Source organism: Ascaphus truei, chromosome 4 (assembly GCF_040206685.1).
Source record: "Ascaphus truei isolate aAscTru1 chromosome 4, aAscTru1.hap1, whole genome shotgun sequence".
Classification (NCBI taxonomy): Eukaryota; Metazoa; Chordata; class Amphibia; order Anura; family Ascaphidae; genus Ascaphus; species Ascaphus truei.
The window spans coordinates 336,641,818-336,665,380 of NC_134486.1; the positions used below are offsets into that span (position 1 = coordinate 336,641,818).

A 23,563-nucleotide genomic window follows, 5' to 3' on the forward strand; every position below is an offset into this window, starting at 1 on the left:
TACTGCAAGTGAATGATGAATCAACCAACAGTGATCAAAAAAATAGTGGTCCACCTGATGAAGTACATAGTACGAACCGCATCGTGGTCACATAGTACGAACCGCATCGTGGTCACATGAGGCTGTCTCAGCACACTTTCCAGTTGGCCGAGTCTGCACACAAGGAAGTTCCAGCGGTGATTCGAGCAGCCGGGTAGGTGCTGCAGTCCAGACTGTTTCATCGGCATCTCCCTCGGCGTCCCATCTGTGTGTTTGTTAACTATGTCCAGCTGAACTCAGCTGTTTTGGAGGTTAGTGGCTCCTCCCACCCAGGGTTTAAAGATCGCCCCTCCACACTGTCGAAGTAAGCAGGTTTTCTTTTCATGCAGCTGGTTGCGACAGGTTCAACACCAGGACCTTCCTTCCTCTAATTATAGAGGTAAATAAGGATTTTAATCAGTTAGTGTTAGGACCTGCGATATTATGGTCATGCCTTGAAAGTGGCTCGCGGGCTTATACGCTTTGGCCAAAGGGCCCTTTTTCAAGAGATATATAGGTATTTCACTGTGTATTTTTTTTCACATTGGATGTTGCTCTGGACTTCTTTGTTTCTTGTTATATACAATTAGCCACGCCCAGTAGCACTCCTTTATATATATATATATATATATATATATATATATATATATATATATATATATATATATATATATATATATATATATATATAGTGGTAATTTTGGGGGGTTTCTGAGAGCTTGGGTATCTGTGTGTCTAATTGTGGAGAATACAGATTGAGCATCTCATGCTGGTAATAGTGACTGTGGGGCTTATGCAGAGAGGATAGAGAAGGGAAATAGCACCATATTTTGGAGAAAATACTTCCCAGAGAAGCTTCTCCTGCAGAGAACATGGAGAGATTCATAAAATTCTCCACAGCAGGTTTCTTTACTTTAAAAATTGCCAAACACGTGGAGAGATTGGTAAATTCGCCATGTTAAAATAGGGTGGTATGCAGGTGGCATAGATGCACTGCAACTCGCCATTCTGCCCTATATTATAGTGAGTTCAATCTAGCCAGAAAAACTTGGCAATTTTGAATCTCATCATAAAAATTAGGTAACGCAGCTTTCTGCATACGACCATAACTTGCTCCAATTCTGTGGCTATTTTCTTGCCGTTTTCACATTAAATAACGTTCCTCTCTGCATAAGGCCCTGTGTTCACTACATTTTTTATGATGAGTTGAAATTATGTATACTTTTCTATAGCAATGGCAGTGCAATGGCGTCAAGGGATAAAATAAAAATATGTTGAAGAAGCTATTCCAAATGTATAAGTAGGACATAGAGAAATCATTGCATTAGTATGAAGAAAAGCTTTTCTATCCTATTCATTTCCAAGTGAGATTATTTAACTATAAAATCAAACAGTTACTTTAAAAATATTGTTTGCAGAGAAGTTGATGAATTGTGTAAATTGGTAGGTGGAGGTGAAATGAGAAACCCAAATCTCCAAGATTTATGCTTTCAAATGGTAAATCGAGGTTGACTTTTTAAGTGAGTGTTTTATTGAACTGTGTCATAAATCTGAGGGAGAACAGAGAAAGGTACAGGCATGTGAAGCTACTAGATATGGCTGAACAGATTTATGTGCAAATGCTGATAGAAAGATATTAAGAGAAAAGACTGATTGCTCAATGTTATTCATCACTTTTCAGACGTAAAATCATTTTAAAGCAGCACTACAGGTTGCAGTTTTTTTTTTTATTTACATGTTTTAGTTATAGGATTGAAGCTAGGTGGCAGAACTATGTTAATTTCAGCTCCGGGGGCACCCTGCTTCTCGAGATACTTGCTTCCATAGGGGGTGCCGGTATCTTCTTAATGTTTAAATGTCCCTTGTCACGGGGGCCAATAGAAAGCCACAAGGGATAACGTCCTATTAGCCCGCAAGACGCCATTATGTTAGCCTCAACAAGCCTCTTTGGAGCTGCTACCTGCAGAGATACTGGCACCCTCTACAGAGGTAAGTATCTCGGGAAGAAAGGGGTCCCGGGAGCTGAAATAAATACAGCGCTGGAGACCCTCTGTTTCAATCCTATAAGAAGAAAAAAAATAAAGAAAAAAACCCTAAACTGCAACCTGGAGTTCTGCTTTAAGGGTTTGCTTTATTAATAATTAATACAAAATGTTGGGTTTCTGCATTCATTTTCCACTAAGTTGGAATAACTCAAAAGTACCCACACAAAGGCGTGATAGTTTAATAATAATATAATAATATGACTACCCATATGATATATATATATATATATATATATATATAGCCATACCATCTGTGGCTACTAACTTGCGTCCCTCCTGGCAGTAAGCCCTGGTACAGGCAGGCCTTGCCAGTAGTTGATATGGGGTTTTCCCCTCCGAGGAGCTACACTTGAGTGACAGCGGGAGGCGGTGAAATCAGGCCTAGGCATGACCAATCATGGGGCCCCCTTCCTGGCAGTACTTAAGGGCAGTACTGCCCCTCATTTGGGAGTTCCTTTCCCCACTTAAGGAAGGCAGGTCGTACATTGAAGAGGTTGAGTTTTGGGCCTTCTCCAGTCCTCTTCCCTCCAGGGGAGAATGAGGATGGACTATACCTCTGCCTCTGCTAGGGAGGCAGGGAAAGCTAGGATGGCTGTGGGTGCCATTGGCCTGTAGTGACGGTCCAGGGACCATCCTTCAGTCGTAGCTGAGAAGTACTGCATCGGGCAGAACACTGCCTTGTTACTGTGCTGCACAGAAGAGATAATAAACTGTTCCTGTTGTTATACATCATGCCTGGTGCGTGACCTTACTGGGGGGAGAGGTAATAGTTCTACCGTGGGAGATCACCTACAGTTCATGGAGGCGCTGCACTGCTAAAGAGATATGTTGGGTATGAACCCCAGAAGCCTAGTCCTGTGTCCCCACTACCACCGTCGGCCAACTCAGCCCTCCTGTTACCAGCAGCCTTTCATATGGATCATTGGAAACTATACTGAAAAAAAAATGTTGCAAAAGTTCACATAACTTTGCATAATACATTTTACATATCAAAAGTGTCCTTCAACATATGCAAACAAAACTTTGCTGCCATAATGTATTATGATCAAAATATGATGCTGCACAATTTTTCCACTTTGTTTAACCTAAACACATACATATTTCAGTGTATTATAATTTATGTATATTTTTATGCCGTGTAATATCATTATTTATTTTTACTTCTGCTACATAAATTCTGCCTTAAAGCAATAATATCAAAGACTTTTAAACTCTATTGTTATAGTGTTGTCATAAGATCTTAATTAGTGAAATCACTGAGCCTGGTTCACAAAGAAAATTGTTCGTTAGGGCTAGACAAATTTATTTGGAAATGGTAAAATATGCAATTATATCTTTATATAGCGCCTACGGTGTACTCAGCGTTTTACAAAAGAGACAATACAGTACAGGGAATTATAATACATTAAGTGCAAGAAGCACAATAGGAAAGGGAATCCCTGCTCTGGAGAGCTAACAATCTACATAAAAAGTATGATTTCTAAATGACATTTTGTATAGGGGATATTTAAAAAACAGCACATTTCTATTAATAACCACTGCTTATGGTGCAAATGTACCACTTTGTGTGCAACAATTCCTAAGGGCAGATTTTCCTACTTACCCATAGAATAGTTTTCTATGTCAGTGGAACTTTGAAGCTATCAATAGGAGCATAGAAAATATTCCTAGGCATGTTTCTTCACAATTGGCAATTTGTTACTACTAGCTATCTATTTTGTTAAAGAGTCTCAAATTTATACATGTCCTTTATGTTTCTAATTTAGGAAACAACTTCTCTGCCGCATCATTCGAATTTTCTAACCATGCACTTATTCTAATGGTTACAGTATATAACTACTTCATTAACAGCAACACTCTGCATACATTCTCTCTTATTTTATTTAGATTTTAACATTTAGCAAATGTAAATTGCTTTTTTTATTTGGTATGGCATAAATGTAATAAGTCGTTCAAGCATCATGTTTGTAAATTTAGTCCTAAGTATATGTTTATAAATAGAGAATATTTTAGTTTGTGACAGGTCTTTTATTTGGTTATGTACCATAATATACAGTATTTAAATGACAGATTAAATCATGTGGCTTACTTTGCCTGGGTATATTCAGATCTATTTCTAACACAATTCATTTATCCGCACTGTCTCTGTACATTCTCCCTACATGCCACTTAGATTGTAAGCTCTTTGGGTCAGGGACTCCTTTTCCTAGTGTTTACTTTTATGCCTTAAGTGCTTATTCCCATTATGTCTCATATTGTTTTATTTCATCAAGTACTGCTGTGAAGCGCAATGTAGAGTACATGAATGGCGCTATACAAATTAAGACATGCATACTATGCATGTATGTTCTTGAACCTGGAGAATGTTTCTCTATGAAGAAAGGCTTAAAAATTATAGGGCTTATTCAATTAACTGATGTATCCTATTCAAGTCATTGGAAGTTTTGGCAATCGGTTGCATCGGAGCTTAATGAATAAGCCTTTATGGGTTATACTGTAGTTACTAAGAAGTGTAAGACCGCAAGACCCCTGGAAGCCACTTGAATGGGGGCAGTGAGAAACTAATTTATGGTTTAAAAACACTTGGTAAATACAGTATGGTTCTTTCTCATAAAAAGAGGCAACTTAGTGGAGACGATAGAATTGCAAAGAAATCTTTAATGAGGACCAGAGGACACTCACTAAAATGACTGACTAGCATACATAAATAAAACAAAACACCTTTTTACTCGGTACACAATCAGCTTTTGCAAATAACTACTATTGGATATTGTGACAGCAAAAATCAATAACATACTGTAAATGAGAAATAGATATTTTCATAGAAATGCCCAGAAATGGCTTTTAGCAGGATGGACACAAAGTCAGCACCTATGTTTTACGCCTTGAGCCTAAATACACTTCCCAATGCTGGAGGCAGGGTGGAGGTGATGTATTGTGCTGCTCTCTTGCCACAGCTCAAAAAAGTTAGAATATTTTAGTAAACCCTGAAAAAAGCATGAATTATTTATACTGTAGTTCGAATATATCAAAATATTGTTCTTCTGAAATCAGGCCAAGAAATATGTACAGCATTTTGCTTGAGGCATTGTACTGTACATATAGAAGTTAGGAAAGACGCCTCTGTGCAAGAGAAATCCTCCTTAAATGGTTCCCTCATTCAGCACTTTTTGTGGAGCGATTCAGATCCCCACATACTGTACAGTAGTATCCAAGGTAACAAATGAAGTAAAAATAAAAAGTATAGCGAGTTGGTTAAAGTAATATATCCAATAAAAGAAAATATAAAACAGCTCCTCACATAAAAGTTGTAGTGTAGAATATGTCTCCGTTTAATGGATTTATTATTTTGTATTGTAATATTATACTTTTATTGGTTGAGTGATTGATTATTAAAGAATGTATCATTATACATATATTGTATGACAGAAGAGCTAGTCTGCATATACCTCAGCTGAAGCCGAGTGGTGTGAAACACGTAAGGGTGTCTTCAGACATCAATCCTGCTTCTGCATTTACTGGTAGTTTACTTTGAAGGACAGAGATGCTGTCTGTATTGCAGATAACTCTTCCCTTCCCAGTGCACCAATAGAAATCTTTGGACCCAGATAAAAGTCTCCCTTAACCTTCCAGCGCACAGGGGAGACAATGGAGGGCGGAGGGAGAGAAGGTGTGGGCTTGGAGTGGGGGGTGGGGGAGAATGAGGTATGGGCCTGGGGTGAGAAAAAGAATATATTGGGGTGGAGAAGAAGGTATGGGGGGAGGCAGAAGGAGGTATGGGGGATGACAGAGAAGCAATATGGGGGCAGAAGGAGCTATGGGGGAGGAATGGATCTATGGGGAGGAAAGGAGCTACAGTTTGGGGGCAAGAAGGGTAGATGGAAAGGTGTTATGGGGGTAGTAGTTGTTGGGGTAGAAAGGAGATATGGTGGGAATGAGGTATGGGGGGATAAGGAGGGACGAGTTGAGAAGGTGCTATGGGGGAAAGTAACTATGGGTGGAAATGAGCTATGGAGATTTAGGAGGGAGGTATGGGGCGGAGAAGGAGGTATGGGGCAGAGAAGGAGGTATGGGGTGGAGAAGGATGTATGGGGGGAGAAGGTATGGGGCAAAGAATAAAGTATTGGTTGGGGAAACAGGAATGAGGTGGAGGAGATATTGGTGGGAAGAAGAAGCAATGAACTATGGAAGGAAAGAAGTTATGGGGGAGAAGGAGCTATTGGGAGAGGGGCAAAGGAGCTATCGGGAAGAAGGTGCTAGGGGGGAAGAAGGAGCTATGAAGGAAGGGGAAAATGAGCTATGCTGGGGGTGAGAAGTAGGGATAGTATGTATGGGCCTTTGGGGGGAAAGGTAGGTATTGGCCTAGGGGGAAGGTAGCTATGAGCTGGGGGTAGAGATTGGCAAACCAGTCCAAATCCATTTCCCACGGATTGTTTAGACCAAATCCATCTGCGAATTGGGTACTAACAAAAAAGATGAGTAGATTAATTCAAATCCGTAATTTAATACAATCTAGATGGCTTTTAGAGAGAGACTTTCAAATTAGAAGTGTCTCCAGATATATATCCCATCAAACGTTCCTCCAAAGAAATTAGGGAGACATACCTGTGTTGAAAAAGGAGCACACCTGAGGTACCTGGCTGAGAGATATTTAAATATACTTTGCATAGCCATTAGCATGAGACCTATCTACCTTAGTATATAAGTAAACTCCTAACAGCCATTGCTGCTAGCAGCCATGCTTTTAAGCAGATATGCTTTTAAGTAGATATGTTTCAAGTATTTATGAAGTTTAAAAAGGAAGTTCAAAAAGAAGTGGAAAAGTGGACATCACCTACTGCTTCTGATTCCTGCTTTTGATCTACGTTGGAAAAGAGGATATCATCTATCTAAGACTGCACATCTCAACACTTAACTATTGCAGTGATGCCGCCTTTATTTTTTATATTTGCTGCAACCGCACTTATTTTCAAATTATGCACTTCCTTCCACCAGTCTCCTTATGTCTCTAACTCTATTCATATATCTCCATCTCTCCTTTCTTCCCCACTTCTCAGTTCACATGAACTCCTTTCTTACCTGCGTCCTCTGTCACCACACAGCTATACCTCCTGCACTAAAACACACCCCTACAAATCATCCTCTCACATTCTCTTTCTGTCCATGCTTCTCCTCCTTGCTTCTGGGGATATCTCTCCCAATCCTGGTCCCTGCCTTATTTCTACTTGCTCTCGTCCTCGCCTCCCACATACAACTTCTACTCCTTCTGGTGTTAACCCCTCCAACCTCATACCCATCCCCTGCCACCCTCCCTCCTCTCTCCCTTTCTCCTGTGCCCTTTGGAATGCTCGCTCCCTCTCACAAGTTCCTCTCTGTGCATGACTTCTTTCTCTCTCACTCCCTGCTTCTCTTTGCTATAACTGAGACCTGGCTCACTCAGTCTGACTCTGCTCTGGAAGCTGCCCTCTCCTATGGTGGCCTTTCCTTCTCCCACACTCCGCGCCTTGATGGCAGGGGTGGAGGTGTGGGGCTCCTGCTCTCCTCTCTCTGCCGTTACCGAACTATTCCTATTCCCCCCTCTCTTGCCTTTCCCTCCTTTGACGTTCACACTGTCCAGATCTTCTCTCCTCTCCCTGTTCATGTGGCGGTCATGTATCGCCCACCTACCTCTACTCATCCCCCTTCTGCCTTTCTCTCTCACTTTGAATCCTGGCTCTCTTTCTTCCTCTCCTCAGACTCCCCTGTTCTTCTCCTTGGGGACTTCAACTGCCACATTGATGACCCCTCTCTCCCTTGGGCTTCCCGCTTTCTTTCTCTAACCTCTTCTTTTGGCCTTCAACAGTGGACTGCAGCCAGCACCCACAAGGATGGCCACTACTTAGACCTGGTTTTCACTAAAAACTTCTCTCTCTCTGATTTCTCCATTTCCCCTTTTCCTCTCTCTGACCATCACCTCATCTCATTCTCTCTATCTCGCTTCTCAACTTCTCCACCTCCATCTACACCCCGGTTCTGCAGAAACCTGCGCTCTATTCACTTACCTGACTTTGAGTCCACGTTACACTCCTCCCTCTCCTCTCTCAGATCTGCTACAGACCCTGACAAACTGGTCAGGAACTACAACTCTGCCTTGTCCTCCTCTCTTGATCTGCATGCCCCGCTTTCTCTCTGCCGCACTCGCCCTTTTAACCCTAGAACCTGGTTAAATTCCCACACGTGCATGCTGCGTTCCTCCACTCGTTCCTCTGAACGCCTCTGGAGGAAATCTCATACTCTCGCAGACTTCCTTCACTACAAATTTATGCTATCCTGTTTCAACTCTGCCCTCTCGCAAGCTAAACAAGCCTACTTTTCTTCACTAATCAACATGCACAAGTCTAACCCACGCCGACTGTTCTCTGTCTTTTATACTCTACTCAAACCACCCTCCGCTGCCTCTCCTTCCTCCATCTCCGCTCAGGACTTTGCTGACTATTTTAAGGAAAAGGTGGAATCCATACGTCAGAACATCCCCTCTGTTTCTTCCTCCCATCCTACACCTCTTCCTAACTCTCCTCCTGCCTTCCTTGACTCTTTTTCCACTGTCTCAGAGGAGGATGTGTCGCTGTTGATCGCCTCTTCTCCCTCTACCACTTGCCCTCTTGACCCCATTCCCTCCCATCTCCTAAAACCTCTTGCTCCTACTATAATCCCTACGCTCACGCACATTTTTAACTCCTCCCTCTGCTCTGGAACCTTTCCATCCTCCTTCAAACATGCAACAGTCATACCATTACTCAAAAACAGCAAGCTTGACCCTACCTGTCTTTCTAACTATCGGCCTGTCTCCCTCCTGCCTTTTGCCTCTAAACTCCTTGAACGTCTTGTATTCGCTCGCTTGCTCCATTTTCTCAACACCTATTCTCTCCTAGACCCTCTACAATCTGGCTTCCGTACTGCTCACTCCACGGAAACAGCCCTCACTAAAATAACTGACGACCTCCATGCTGCCAAAGACAGAGGTCATTACACTCTGCTCATATTACTCGACCTCTCTGCAGCATTTGACACCATGGACCACCCTCTTCTCCTTCACATTCTCCATACTCTTGGCATTCCGAACAAAGCTCTATCCTGGATCTCATCCTACCTCTCCCATCGTACTTTCAGTGTCTCTTCTGCTAATACCTCCTCCTCCTCTATTGATCTCTCTGTGGGGGTACCCCAGGGCTCTGTCCTGGGACCTCTTCTCTTTTCTCTGTATACACTCTCTCTAGGTGACCTAATAACATCTTTTGGGTTTAATTATCACCTCTATGCTGACGACACACAAATATATTTCTCAACACCCGACCTTACACCTACTGTACAAACCAAAGTTTCTGAATGTCTCTCTGCTATATCATCCTGGATGGCCCTCCGCCGCCTTAAACTCAACATGGCTAAAACAGAGCTCCTCATACTTCCTCCCAAACCTGGCCCTACTACCTCCTTCCACATTACTGTTGGAACTACGATCATTCACCCAGTAGCCCAAGCACGCTGCCTTGGGGTCACACTCGACTCCTCTCTCACATTTGCCCCTCACATTCAAAACATTTATTAAACCTGTTGCTTTTTCCTCCGCAATATAACAAAGATACGCCCTTTCCTCTGTTGCTCGACTGCTAAAACTCTGACTCAGGCCCTCATTCTCTCCCGTCTTGATTACTGTAACCTCCTGCTGTCCGGCCTTCCTGCCTCTCACCTGTCTCCCCTACAATCTATCCTTAACGCTGCTGCCAGAATCACTCTACTCTTTCCTAGATCTGTCTCAGCATCTCCCCTCATGAAATCCCTCTCCTGGCTTCCGATCAAATCCCGCATCTCACACTCCATTCTTCTCCTCACTTTTAAAGCTTTACACTCTTCTGCCCCTCCTTACATCTCAGCCCTAATTTCTCGTTATGCACCATCCAGACTCTTGCATTCTTCTCAAGGATGTCTTCTTTCTACCCCCTTTGTATCTAAAGCCCTCTCCCGCCTTAAACCTTTTTCATTGACTGCCCCTCACCTCTGGAATGCCCTTCCCCTCAGTACCCGACTAGCACCCTCTCTATCCACCTTTAAGACCCACCTTAAGACACACTTGCTTAAAGAAGCATATGAATAGGACTGTGGCTATTCTGAACACATGGCACATAAAGCTTGGCCCCCTGCAGATGCACTTACCAGAACTCCCTCCTACTGTCTCTGTACGTTCTCCCTACCTACCAATTAGACTGTAAACTCCTCGGAGCAGGGACTCCTCTTCCTTAATGTCTAAAGCACTTATTCCCATGATCTGTTATTTATATTATCTGTTATTTATTGGATTACCACATGTATTACTACTGTGAAGCGCTATGTACATTAATGGCGCTATATAAATAAAGACATACAATACAATACAATACTTACTAAAAAGGATCTCCATTTTTTTTAATGTTTATTAAATGTATATTTTTTACCTTATTTTCTTAACTATTTCCTACCTCAGACGAATTCACTATTCCTTATACATTAGGTTAATCTTGCTCTTCATATACAGTATCACACTGTGTTTGTTATGCTTTTCTTTTTTCATATGCCGAGTTCCATCTGGACCCCCATATCAGCAATGGAGAAATTTGGACAACTACTAAAAGGGCACTGTTCATGGTTGTATCTGTTTAGATAGGTTTATTCACTTTATTTATTGTATTGTCACACCTTGTATTTACACAAGATTTATTATCATTCTAGGCACCGCATAGTAATATTTTTCTTTTCACTATTACCACATCTGACCAGGGTAGTCAGATTCACTTATTGGCAGCCACACAATCACCCTTCAACATTTAAGTTTAAGTGATTTTTAGGGCACTTAATTGTCACATAAAAAACAATATATATATTTTTTATTTTGAATAGCGCAGCACACACTTTGTTCACTCTCTCCAGAGCATGAACCTGTTCATTCAGAGCCCCAAAGCATTACTTATTAAAGAATTCTATAATATATGTATGATGAGATGGGATATACAGTTTATGATGTGGTGGATGTTGGGGTTCTGATCTTGCTGGGTAATTTGTGTTTGTTAATCTCAATTTTCAATTGGTGTCAGTTGTTTGGAGATTAGTGGCCACTCCTCCCAGGGTTTAGCTCACTCCTCCCCACTTTTTAATTTTTAAGTTTTTTTTTCATTTTGCTGTATGTACAAGACCCACTATGGTTATTCTCCCACCCCTTGACGTTGGCTTGCAGGCTTAACGCTTTAGCCAAAGGGTTTAACTAAATGACCGTTATTCATGAAAATATTATTATTGACGAATTATAGCTACATACTAATAACTATATATTTTGCCAAATTGGATGTAACAATGGGCTTCTCTCTCTTTTTTTAATGATGCGCTCACCACAAACAAGGCATGACCACGAGGCCGAGGTGAGGATTTGATAAACGCCAACCCACAGCCGCGAGGGTGCGTCTGGAGTGTAGATAGTTTGAAACAGCCGGGTCGGGGAAGGAGAGGTCAGAATGGTCAGTGATACTTGCCGATGTCTGGATTGGAGAGGTACGGATCGTTTCAGGTACTTTAGCTAAGGTCTGGAATGGAGAGGTGCGGATCGTCGTGGGGAAGCCGGGGTCAGGAGCGGAGAGGTACGGATCATCGTTGGTAAGCCGGGTCAGGAGCGGAGAAGTGCGTAATCGAAAAAACAAGCAATGTCAGGCAACAGGACAAGACAGGCAAGGCTCAGACAGGAGGCTGGACTGCAGTGAATACAGCACACATAAACAAGGTTATGCTCAGCCAATGTGCCAGAGGGCAGGCTGAGCATATAAGGCAGAACAGTCCAATGAGCTGGGAGCACACTCAGGAGTATGCCTGGCTGTGGTTGGCTGAGGGAGACAGCACAGGTGTATCCCTTTAGATAGAGGAGCGAGGAGGCTTCTGCGTGTGTGCGGGGTGCGCACTGTGCGGTGATGACATCACTGCGCAAGCAAAGCCTGGAGGCGGGACCAGCGGGAATGGTATTTAGTGTCGAGTTTGGTCCATGCGCGCCCTTAGAAGGAACACTGGCATTCGTCGGTCCGCGAGAAGCGCTGTAGGAAGCAGAAGAGGCAGAGGGCCCCGATCGCAGGTCTAGACAGGTAGAAAGCGCACCGGGGAGGGCGCGAATGACAGATTCTTACACTTTTGTTGTATACATTTAGCCACGCTCAGTAGCACTCCTTTTGACATATATATGATGTGGTGGGTGTTGGGGTTCTAAGCTTCCTGGGTAATGTGTGTTTGTTAATTACAGTAAATGCAGTTCAATTTATTAAAATAACAGGATAAAATATAAAACTGAAATCTCTGGACATTAAGTTACCATTTGTCAGGGTATTCCCCAGAGAGGTCACTGGCATAGAAATATGAACATTCACGTGTTTGGTCCATAACACACCTCTTTATTTCTGCAAGCCCTACATACCATTCTTTTCCTATTGAGAACCACATAAGCCAACCCCTGTCATAAATCAGCTGCTAGGTTGATGGTTTTATGACAGAAAATAAAAATCTCTTTTGACATTTAAAAAGTTTTTGCTCAATATATATGCACTCATAACATACTTTCTTTGAAACTTAGACAACGTGAGACATATCAATAGATTCAGGATATTTTGACGGACGTAACAAAACTAATTATGACAGTCATGCGTCTAAATTTGAGTGACAAATTGATATCTGTCCTTGTCACCTCTTACTCATTCCGTGTGTGTTCTCACTGCATGTGTCTCTTTGCAACTGCAGAGTGCAGATATGTAACTCTTATTATGCACTGTAGATTACGTCACAAGATATTCTATTTTTTAAAAAAAGTCCTTCAACTAAGGCTGCGCTTATAGTCCCGGCGACGTCACGTCAAAACAAATGTATTGAATTCGTCGCGTGCGCTTATAGTAGGAGTGACACGACGGAGCGACGGCTTGGTCACGATCGCTGGAAGTAAATTCAATTTGATTTTTCAGTGACCGCAGCATGACATCAGTGTTGCCGTCACCGTAGCAAGGACTATAATCGCGACCTAAGGCTTGACCTGTGAGTCACCTCTCTCTGGGATGCACAAGTAATCGTTCAAAAACGTTTATTTTTCTTTGAGACTGACAGAATAGTATCTGGCTATCGTTTATTGCCCTCTAAACTACACGTGTCAGATTTAGTGATGGCATCACCAAATAAGTTATCATTGAAGATCAGCACAAACCCAGGAAAAGTCTTTATCTGCTATAAACCAAATAATCAAACTGTAGCTACATTAACCCCTGATTAAAAGACAATATCTCATGATATTATCATGACACTATTATTAGGCTTTTTGGATTGTTGATGTCCCCCAATTAATCAGCTGCCCTTCTGAATAGATAAGTCTTTAATATATCATCTAGGGGACATATTCTTAACGACTATGTGTGATATTGCCATGGCATGAAAAGGACCAGCTTCCAACATACCTACAGTTATAGACAAATTGTGTCAAATAATGTGTTACTAAACAATTACTGCATTCTTTAATGACACGATAAAGAAATGTACAAATTTGTGGGATTTCTGGCTGAAAAACATGGGGACTCCTAAGCTCTATACTAAATTCACAAGACTGTAGGATGATCTCACATTCCTCTCATATCTCCTATTCCCGAGAATGCATCTATAGGACCGTTATATCTTATTGAGTGCATATGAAAGTCTGGGTGACAAGCTATCCCAAAGCAATGGGCCAACACACTAGCAATTGCATTATTGACTTTTATTCTTATATTGAATATTGCCACTATACATCTGTGAATCTCAAATGCTATATACTTCACCTTTTTTATACTCCTTTCCCTCAGCCTTTTTTTTCTCCTGTATTACATCTACCTATTAATATAAAAACCCTTATTTAAAAAAATTGTAATATGGTACTACAATTATTTCTATTACGGTAGCTGAAGGTAACTATGTAGTTCATTTACATGTAAAACACTGTATACACAGTGTACTATATACAGTAAAATAATTGGTAAATATGGCTCTAAGTCAGCAAAAATATCCTGCATTTCTATTGTAAATTACGCAACATACTAGTGACAATTTATGATGTTTAGTGAATCCTGGCCTCGGTGTTACTGTCATGAATTAGCTGGTTTATAGTACACAGATCAGGACCAGACTGAGATAATATAGATTAAAAAGTGCTCAATACCACATTAATAGGAGAATTGTATTTGCATTGTTCAAGGCAGTTTAAATGATGAAGTATCATGAACACACTATTACAAAAAAGGATTAGATTAATTAATCCACAAAAAAATTATATAATATGAAAATGCAGGAAATTAGAAAGCCTCAATGAGACCTTTACCTTGTTTTTATAATATGATGGCAGATACAGTAGGAACCACTTTCATATGTGCTGTAAAACCTCAGATCTTATTTTGTCCATGGCTTTCTTTGGCATTTTTAATCACTTACTGTAATAGCCCTTACCGCCAATGTTGCAGAGACTTTTTCACAAATCCACAATTCTTTCGGCGAAGTACTGTATGTCCTCACATTTTCCCTTAGCCTGCCGCCCCCCAGGCTTCAGAGCAAGACCTCTTGTTCTAGCACCTCTTCTCTGAACATACAGCTAAACCCCGTTATAGCGTGGTCCTCGGTATCCACCCGAGAACACCGCGTTAGTTATGGGGTCGCGAAAAAACAAAATAGCCGCCGCAAAAAAAAAAATGACCGCCGTGATCTGGGACTCCGCGCTGCCGAAGGTGGAGAGCTGAGATAACTCTCCCAGAGCCCAGCATCGCAATGGCAGGCCCCAGGACCCTCCCCCACTCCCAGCAGCACTTACCCATACCAGCATCTGCAGCAGTTGATCTGTGCAGAGAAGCTGCGAGGGGAGGGAGAGCTCACGGGATGTCAGCTGTTTCTGAGTTCCTGGCCAGGGATCAGCTCCCTTCAATTCTCCCCCACAGCAGCAGAGATACAGGCAGGGAGGGGGGGGGGGCTCTCCCTGAGCCCAGCGTCAGGCCCAAAACAGTGTGCTGTGAGAGTGTGCTGTGAGAGTGTGCAGTGAGAGTGTGCAGTGAGAGTGTGTGCAGTGTGCAGTGAGAGTGTGTGCAGTGTGCAGTGAGAGTGTGTGCAGTGTGCAGTGAGAGTGTGTGCTGTGAGCAGTGTGCAGTGAGTGCTGGGAGTGTGTGCAGTGAGCAGTGTGTGCAGTGAGAGTGTGTGCAGTGAGTGTGTGCAGTGAGAGTATGTGCTGGGAGTGTGTGCAGTGAGAGTGTGTGCTTGGAGTGTGTGCAGGATGCAGTGAGAGTGTGTGCAGTGTGGCTGTGTGCAGTGTGCAGTGTGCAGTGTGCAAAAAAAATGTAAAAAAAAATGTAAATGTTTTTTTTGGAAAAAAAACGGGAGCCACGTGAAAACCGCGTTATAAGCGGATATGCGTTATAATGGGTCGCGCTATAACGGGGTTTAGCTGTACTTCCCTTCTGTACTTTGTTGACACCCTTTATGTACTTGTAATATTCAATAATATCCTCCATTCCCTTCTTTCCTGTAAGCGATATACCTGTATACAGTATTAAGGTCCTTTACTCTCCTGATTCCCGAGTTTTATGCTGTGGACCATGTACAGTACCATTTTTGTAACCTTTTTTTGCACAATCTCCAATTTATTAATATCCTTCCAGAAGCTGTATGGTTTCCACAACTGAACACAGTACTGATATATTACCAATTATCTATAAAGTGGTACTGTATCACTACAGACAGCTGCAATAATTACTTCCATGTTCCTTTAGACTAGTAGACATTAACGTGCCTTTAATTTTGTATTTTATATTTGAATGTATATGACCAGGGTAAATCATTTTACACTTTTTGGCATTAAATTGTAGTTTCTACAATCTTCACCAATAATTTGATAAAACTAAGAATTAGATCGTAATAAGTAATAGACATGTCCCATCAGAATAGATAAACAGGAACCATGAAAAATTGTAACAATGAGTTTTTTTTTTATTCTATACATATGTCTTTCAATAATTTTAGTTATTCTGGTATTGTTTTGGAGTTCCATACATTTATTTACACTCTTTGTATCCGTCATTCTAACTGGTTACTTTAAGGTTACCTCATTGTTACTAATACTGTTGCATACAGTTTCATATGTGTGCAATTGGTGTTAACTAAAGCTTTATTATACCTGTTCTATCCATCTAATTGACTACGCAATTGATTTATTGGATACAGGTTTTGCTATGTTGAGGCTTGTTTCCTTACACACCTTGTATTATGTTTTACTAATCACCAACTTGTGATGTCACAGGTGGGTGCTGTATTTAATAGATGCCAGACCCATTTGTTTTACACTCCTTGAGAAAGCACCCCAGCGGTGTGAAACGCGTGGGAGGATTGTCTGTTTTTTAACCATGACTTTGTCTCAATAAAGCTTTTATATATTTTTCACATCTCGGGTCCCTGAGCTACAGTTTTCAGTTTGTTAGCAGTGCTCCGTTCTTGCTTCATTTTCTAAAACTATCGTTTTTTGTGTGGTTTGACTCAGGCTTTGTCTTCATGCTACGGTACACCCCACAAAGTATTAAGGAACTTATTCTATATTGTCCGATGTGGTCATTTGGGCTAATTTAGGCCACAAATCCCCACTTGAAGACAGTTTTGAATATCTCCATTCTTTAGTTTTAACGCAACTTTTATATTTTTGTTGAAATAACACTCACCTCCCTTACTTGCCTTCTTTAAATATAGTGTAATCTGTTATTGCAAGTATCACTATTGTACTGTACTGTATGCCCCAGTCCTGATTTTCATTTACACCTTTTCTACAATGGATCTCAATATTGCTTAACTCAACCACCTTGAGTTACTCTATGCAACATTAATGTAACTGTAGTGTTTATTATCAAACAGGATTTCATTTTAACAGTAAAATTCACTAAGCTCTAATATGGGTTACTGCACCACCATCCTGTGTTAAATGACATTCAAGTTAATGGCAGCTAAAGTGGGATAACCAGTATCAGAGCCTAGTCAATCGTTGCATAAATCCCGGTTCTAAAAGTCATATTTAAGTTTAAGTCAGTTTACCCTCAAATGAGTTCAAGCAGAGCCTTCAGAAATGTGCGCATTTCAAAATAATAAGACATTTATTCTGGATAAACCTAACCAAGAATATCCTCATTTTCATTTAAAGTTTTTAGGCTATAACTGAAAACAAGTTGATAAAGTTCAAAAACACTTTAAAACACAATTACAGTTTGAAAATTACGAATGATTTACATGTCTTAACTTAAATTTGGCCATCAAATTAACTATCATGTAGTACTAAAATCAATGTTCAGTATGATTGTCAAAAGCCATAAAGCCTCAAAAATTACATTATGGTAATTGTTTGCTGAAATTTTATCTCAAGATGTGCATTTGATGAGTGCACATAGAAGTCAAAATAGCTAAGCAATCTTATTTGTTATAACAACTGCAATTTTATGCATTGAAAATTTAATTTGATATATACCTTAATCGAAATGTGCATCTATAAAATATAATAATTTGTTTTTCCATTTCACTTAAGTAACAAAATAAAAATTAAGATTTGATTATTTTGTGCAACTAATTACTAAATCAAAATATTACAGAGAAGCATAGGGAACAAAATGAATACTACTGTATGTAACAGGGAAAACGTGCTTGTATCTATTAGTCTTATGAAAATGACTATATATATATATATATATATATATATATATATATATATATATATATATATATATAATATAAAAAGAAAAGGACTGCGCTAATGAATCTTGCAATAATATAATGAAAATAAAAAGGGAAGGGGGAGAAGGAGGGGGAAGGGAGGGAAGAGGAAAAACTCTTGCTTCAGCTTAATGAGAAAATTGTTAAATATAACAAAATACAAAGGTGCAAAAGGGGAGTAAGGGGTAATGGTGAAAACTAGAAAAAGCACACCGTTTTACAAGCACTCAATGTATTAAATGATATGATTGTATATTTAAAAATAAATTTTAATGATATAAAAATAAAAAATATATATGCGTATCAAAGTGAATAAATCACTATGGTGACCAAACACATACAAAAAGACAAACACTGTGTACAAAAATGCCAAAAACTGAAACCCAAGGTATATCTAAGTATTGAGTAAAAATACTCCTACTGATAAATAGAACCTAAATAGGTCATAGTTAGCTAGTATTAACTCTTGGGTACAGCACTAATAGTGAAAATTAAAAGAAACCTGTATATAGTGAACAGATAACATACAGACTGATTGTTATGTATAATTATAAAGCATATATTAGTTCCTCCAAAAATCTATGATTACCAAATGTGATCGCTATTCTATATAGGCACACAAATTGTGTATAACGCCTAGGGGCACGGATCAGAGTCCGTATCAATTTATAGCCCCTTATAATAACTTCAATCGCAAGATACTGCTTACATATAAATTATATACATATAGAATAACTATAATGAGCCCACAAAATGTGTTTAAGTAGCTCAGAGGCACGGATCGAGTCCGTATCAAATTATAGCCTCCTAAATCATATAGTCAGTAAAGAGCAGATCAATAGCTGTCACACAATATATAAATGTAATCAGGAACCATGGTATTGCAAGCAGATAGGGTAACTGATATAAGTAGCTGATAGCTGATCAATCAGCAGACATACTAGCTAAAATGTAATGCCAAATGAAGCAGTCAGACACCACTCCTAATTCAACAGTGTGTCTAAAATAGACAGCCTAACATATTATTGCTAACACCCTCAGAAAGTGGGGCCAGGTATATCTCTTTGCACAGTGCATAAATTGTATAGCATAAGTAATCAGAGATGAAGGCTCGTAGCAAGTTAAAAAAGTGTCAGACCTGCATCACAGCAACTTGTAAGTCCTACCGGCACTCCGGTGTGTTCAGCCCCTCACTGCTGCATACCAACGTCATGACGTCAGTCTTAGTCCTGCCTCCCACCTGACGTACGTTTCGCAGAGGTGCTTTGTTAATATATGCTTTATAATTATACATAAGATCAGTCTGTATGTTAACTGTTCACTATATACAGGTTGCTTTTAATTTTCACTATTAGTGCTGTACCCAAGAGTTAATACTAGCTAACTATGACCTATTTAGGTTCTATTTATCAGTAGGAGTATTTTTACTCAATACTTAATATATACCTTGGGTTTCAGTTTTTGGCATTTTTGTACACAGTGTTTGTCTTTTTGTATGTGTTTGGTCACCATAGTGATTTATTGACTTTGATACGCATATATATTTTTTATTTTTATATCATTAAAATGTATTTTTAAATATACAATCATATCATTTAATAAATTGACTGCTTGTAAAAGGGTGTGCTTTTTCTAGTTTTCATCAATAATATAATGAACCAATAATATATAAAAAAACAAACCTATAACCTGGGTTGCTTAAAAAAAAATATATATAACTAAAATAATCACCAATGGCAACAGATGTGAAGCAGCTGATATAAATAGAACCATTTGATGCTGATGTTAAATACAACCTTTTGTGTGAAAAAAAAATATACAATGAATATGTCCAAATGTATAAAATAAATAAAAAAAATTATGAAAAAGAATGTTTTTTTTACTATGGATGATAATCCACAAATAGAATGGATTTTGTGGAAATATATAAAAAATGTATTAAATATTGATTGCAACAAAAGTAAATGTATAAATAATGTCCCAAAGTGAATTATAAGTCCAACCATATATCAGTCCAAAACGATGGATGCACACATAAAAACAGGCAGCCTTCTTGAATGGGCACAACAACCTCCCTATTTATCTGTATGAAGAAAGAAAAAAGAAGAAAAAAAGCGCCCAAACCTAGTGCATTGCTGTTAAAAAAACAAGTAAATTTAATCCAAAAAGCTCACAAATGGAAACTCACAAACAAAGAAAAAATAAAGGCATGTTATGAGATATACTCATGTTCCGATCAGTATATGGCACTCTGCTCTTCTCCTCCCCCACTCCAAACAACTGTGTGAACTGCCATGAGCCTCCGTCCAGCAGGAACTTGTGTTTTCAGTCACCATCAGATTCTTCCTCCGGAAACAGACCATCAATGCTTTCTGTTCCGGGCAGGGGGTGGGATCGATGTAGCAGCAGGAATACGTACTGCAATACTATAGTGTTGGAGTGTCACAAATCAATGCCTAAACATCAGCATCACATGCGTACAGTATGTGCAACCCTACGCGTTTCTTCAGCTATACTGATTTCATCAGGGGATGGTCTGGATATGCTAGTTACTGCTATATATACCCAGAAGCCAGCTTAATTGGGAAATACTAACTAGAATTCATGTGTGTTGAATATGCATTAATGAATACTTGCAAATGGCCTACCTAATAATTGTAATTGGGCACATCAGATAAGCTATACAAGCTGTCTTCTCACTCCAGCTGTGGTTGCTCGTCGTATAGTGTAACCTTCTTGCCACAATTGGATACTGGCACACACGTGGAAAAATCAATGTATAACCACAACATAGATCTTCTTAGCTTTATAGCAGAAGGTTACACTTAAAGTAAACTGGTTCACAAAGTCTCCATGACCAAGTAGTGGCTACTAGCATGCAGGGGGGTGGGGGAGAGGCAGGGTATTATAGAATGTAGTGACACAAGCTGTGTAACCAAATCCCTTACCTGCTGCAGCAAACACTATCCCTGGAGCAGCTTGGTACCCTGCTGTTTGCTGATAGTTTATGGCACTTTTTGTCTATCAATTTATTTATATTTATTATTATTTATCTTTATTATAAAAAAAAGCTTTTGCTTTTCTGTTTCAATCATTTTTTATGTATATATTGATATGTAACCAGGTCCCCTTTTTGGTCCCCACATACCTCCGCTAGCGATTGGAAGCTGTGCTGCAGTGCGGGGGAGCTTGCAGGAACTTGTAGGGGTGAAATGCCGTGCAGTAACAGCTCGTGCATACGCAGAGGGTATTCAGAGTAGCGGGAGCCATCTTGGTACTCCTTGCGCATGTGCAGTACACCCAAACAGCGGAGGCCATTACAGGAACACTGCTCAGGGGAACTACAATCCCAAGAAGGCATTGGGGTAGAGAATCACATGTAGTGCGACAGCCAATAGGGCTTGAGGATTCCCCTGCACGCTGCAAGCCACACTAGTCGGAAGAGGGATCTGGATCAAGCAGGTAGTGTCTCAGAGCCAGTGGCTCTGAGACTAGGCCTAATATATCCCCCCTTAGGCCCAAGCTAGGCCCCAACTCACAGTAGCTTGTGGTTACTTCAGGGAGGCCCCTTAGATAGGGACGCTTCCCCATTTTACTGTCTAATGTCAGGGACACAGTGATGACGCCGCACAGTGATTGTGGACTTTGGTCCGGGACCAGACCACCTCCGTTGTGAGAGACTCTGTATGGTGATATTATCCACGCCGGAATTCACCCCACGTGGAGGCGGACGCCATCTCGGATGATGACAGCGTTGGATCAGCCGGATCCCCTTTGTTAATCTGCATTACCTTGGTGGTGGAGCCCCGGGCAGGTACCCAACTAAGTGCACTAACACTTTATGGGATAGCTCTATCTCCTACACTTTTGGGTGGGCCCTTATATTGGGGGAAAGAACAGCAGTGTATTGGTGCCAAGCACCCTATGTACTTTAGGGACACTCATTGTTGGTACAAGGTTGGGCCTATTATACTGTGTGGTAGAGGGTACTGTTATAGTGCGTTCCGTAAAAGTTGATAATAATATTCCTGAGTGTGTGTATGATTGGTATTGTTCCGGTAAGGGGCTTATCCCACCACGTTGGGATCCCTTGCATGTGGAGGTCCAGCACCGAAACGAACCAGATTCACCCCAGGCTCCCAGTGGCAGAGGCCCAGGCAGGCAGGTAATAGCAGCATTGGTAGTTCCTTCCCAGGTACGGGGAACAAGGGATACACACACACGCACACACACACATATATATATATATAACAGGAGGCTGAGGGCTCCGCGGTGTTGTGGGGAGAGCCAGGACTGGGAACAGGAGGGACAGATTACCATGGCCTTCCTCTGGTGCAGTGCCTCCAGCCAGCGAGGATCCCCTTTGGATATTCAGTGGATGGACCCCCACTGACACTCCATCACAGAGACAGGAACTCACACACAGCATGTCTTTTCTGTATTTATTTGCAGTCAGCTCCGGTATAGAGATTGGCAGGCTTTACATGCTCTATAGCAGCATATGCATTCTTCTTGAACCTCTCTATCTCTCTAGATCAGATCCCTGACTAGGTAGCATAATGTCCCTTCCCTCCCAACCCAGGCATGTGTGGGAGGGAGAGAGTTTCTCTGGGCTAACTAACTTCTTCTCTCCTAACTCTCAACTGACTCATAGCAAGCCAGAGCCGGATACAGATTGGCCCACACACACCAGAGGGCGTTCCAACCAATATCCACCCACAGATTGACATCCTCAGAGTTGCTAGGCCTGCCCTTGAATACTGATACATTATTCAAGGCTGGAATACACTCACACAGGCCTACAAATGAATTAACATTTCCACTGCCTGCGCTAACAGGACTGACAGAGGAAAGGCCCAGAAAAAGAAGTAACTGCCGGGAGGCTATGTTACAATTATAACAAAAGCTATGGTTGAATCAGAATTTTTTAACCATCACGTATGCATATTTACAGTATTTTAAATAAGCAATAACATCGTTTTTTGTTTTGTGTTTGTAAACTTGTTTGAACAGAATGTAAAATAACCCTTTATTAACCCTTTCAAAAACAAAAATCAGTACTGTCATTACACTAGGTGGACGTGCTATTCGTTAGACATCAAGTACAAGCTATATTTTTAATATAAATTACAGTACTGTACCTCTTATATACAGATTCAACCTTTCAAACATCTCCCATTTTAAGAACTTATTTACTTCTTTCTACTTGAAAGGGATTTGGATAACCAATAACAGATTATCCCTAATTTTTAATTTCATTTGATCTATACTCTAGGTTTAATTACTTCTGTCATTTGGTAATGAACCCCTCCATGAATTGAATGTACTGTAGCAATATAAGTCAGAAATTTAAGTCTGTGAACTACCTGAAGTCTGTGAACTACCTGTAGAAGGTCATCCTTAAAACCTTTAAATTAGATTGATGTGGACTTGGGCAAATAACAGTAAGTAAGCAGCAAAATGCATTTCACTGCTCAATAGAGGCTTGCAGTCCATTCACTTACTGTACCTAGTTACTCTGCAGTGCAAATATAAAAATAATTGATTGGTGTTATTTTTTTAGATATTGCATTGTTACTAAAGTATACAACACAGCAGAGTGGACTATAAGGACCTAGCACAGCCTAGTAAAATGTGGGCTGTACCGTAGTTGTTTAATTATAAAGTCCAGTATAGATATCTCTTTATGCATTTATAGCACTACAGCTGCAACCCTCTGC

At 40.5% G+C, this 23,563-nt stretch overlaps 1 protein-coding gene across 8 annotated transcripts in view; it reads left to right on the forward strand.

The window, feature by feature from the left end:
• KHDRBS2 (KH RNA binding domain containing, signal transduction associated 2) overlaps positions 1–23,563 on the forward strand; it is a 753,630-nt gene that overhangs the window by 132,972 nt on the left and 597,095 nt on the right. The gene's annotated exons all lie outside the window — the stretch shown is intronic.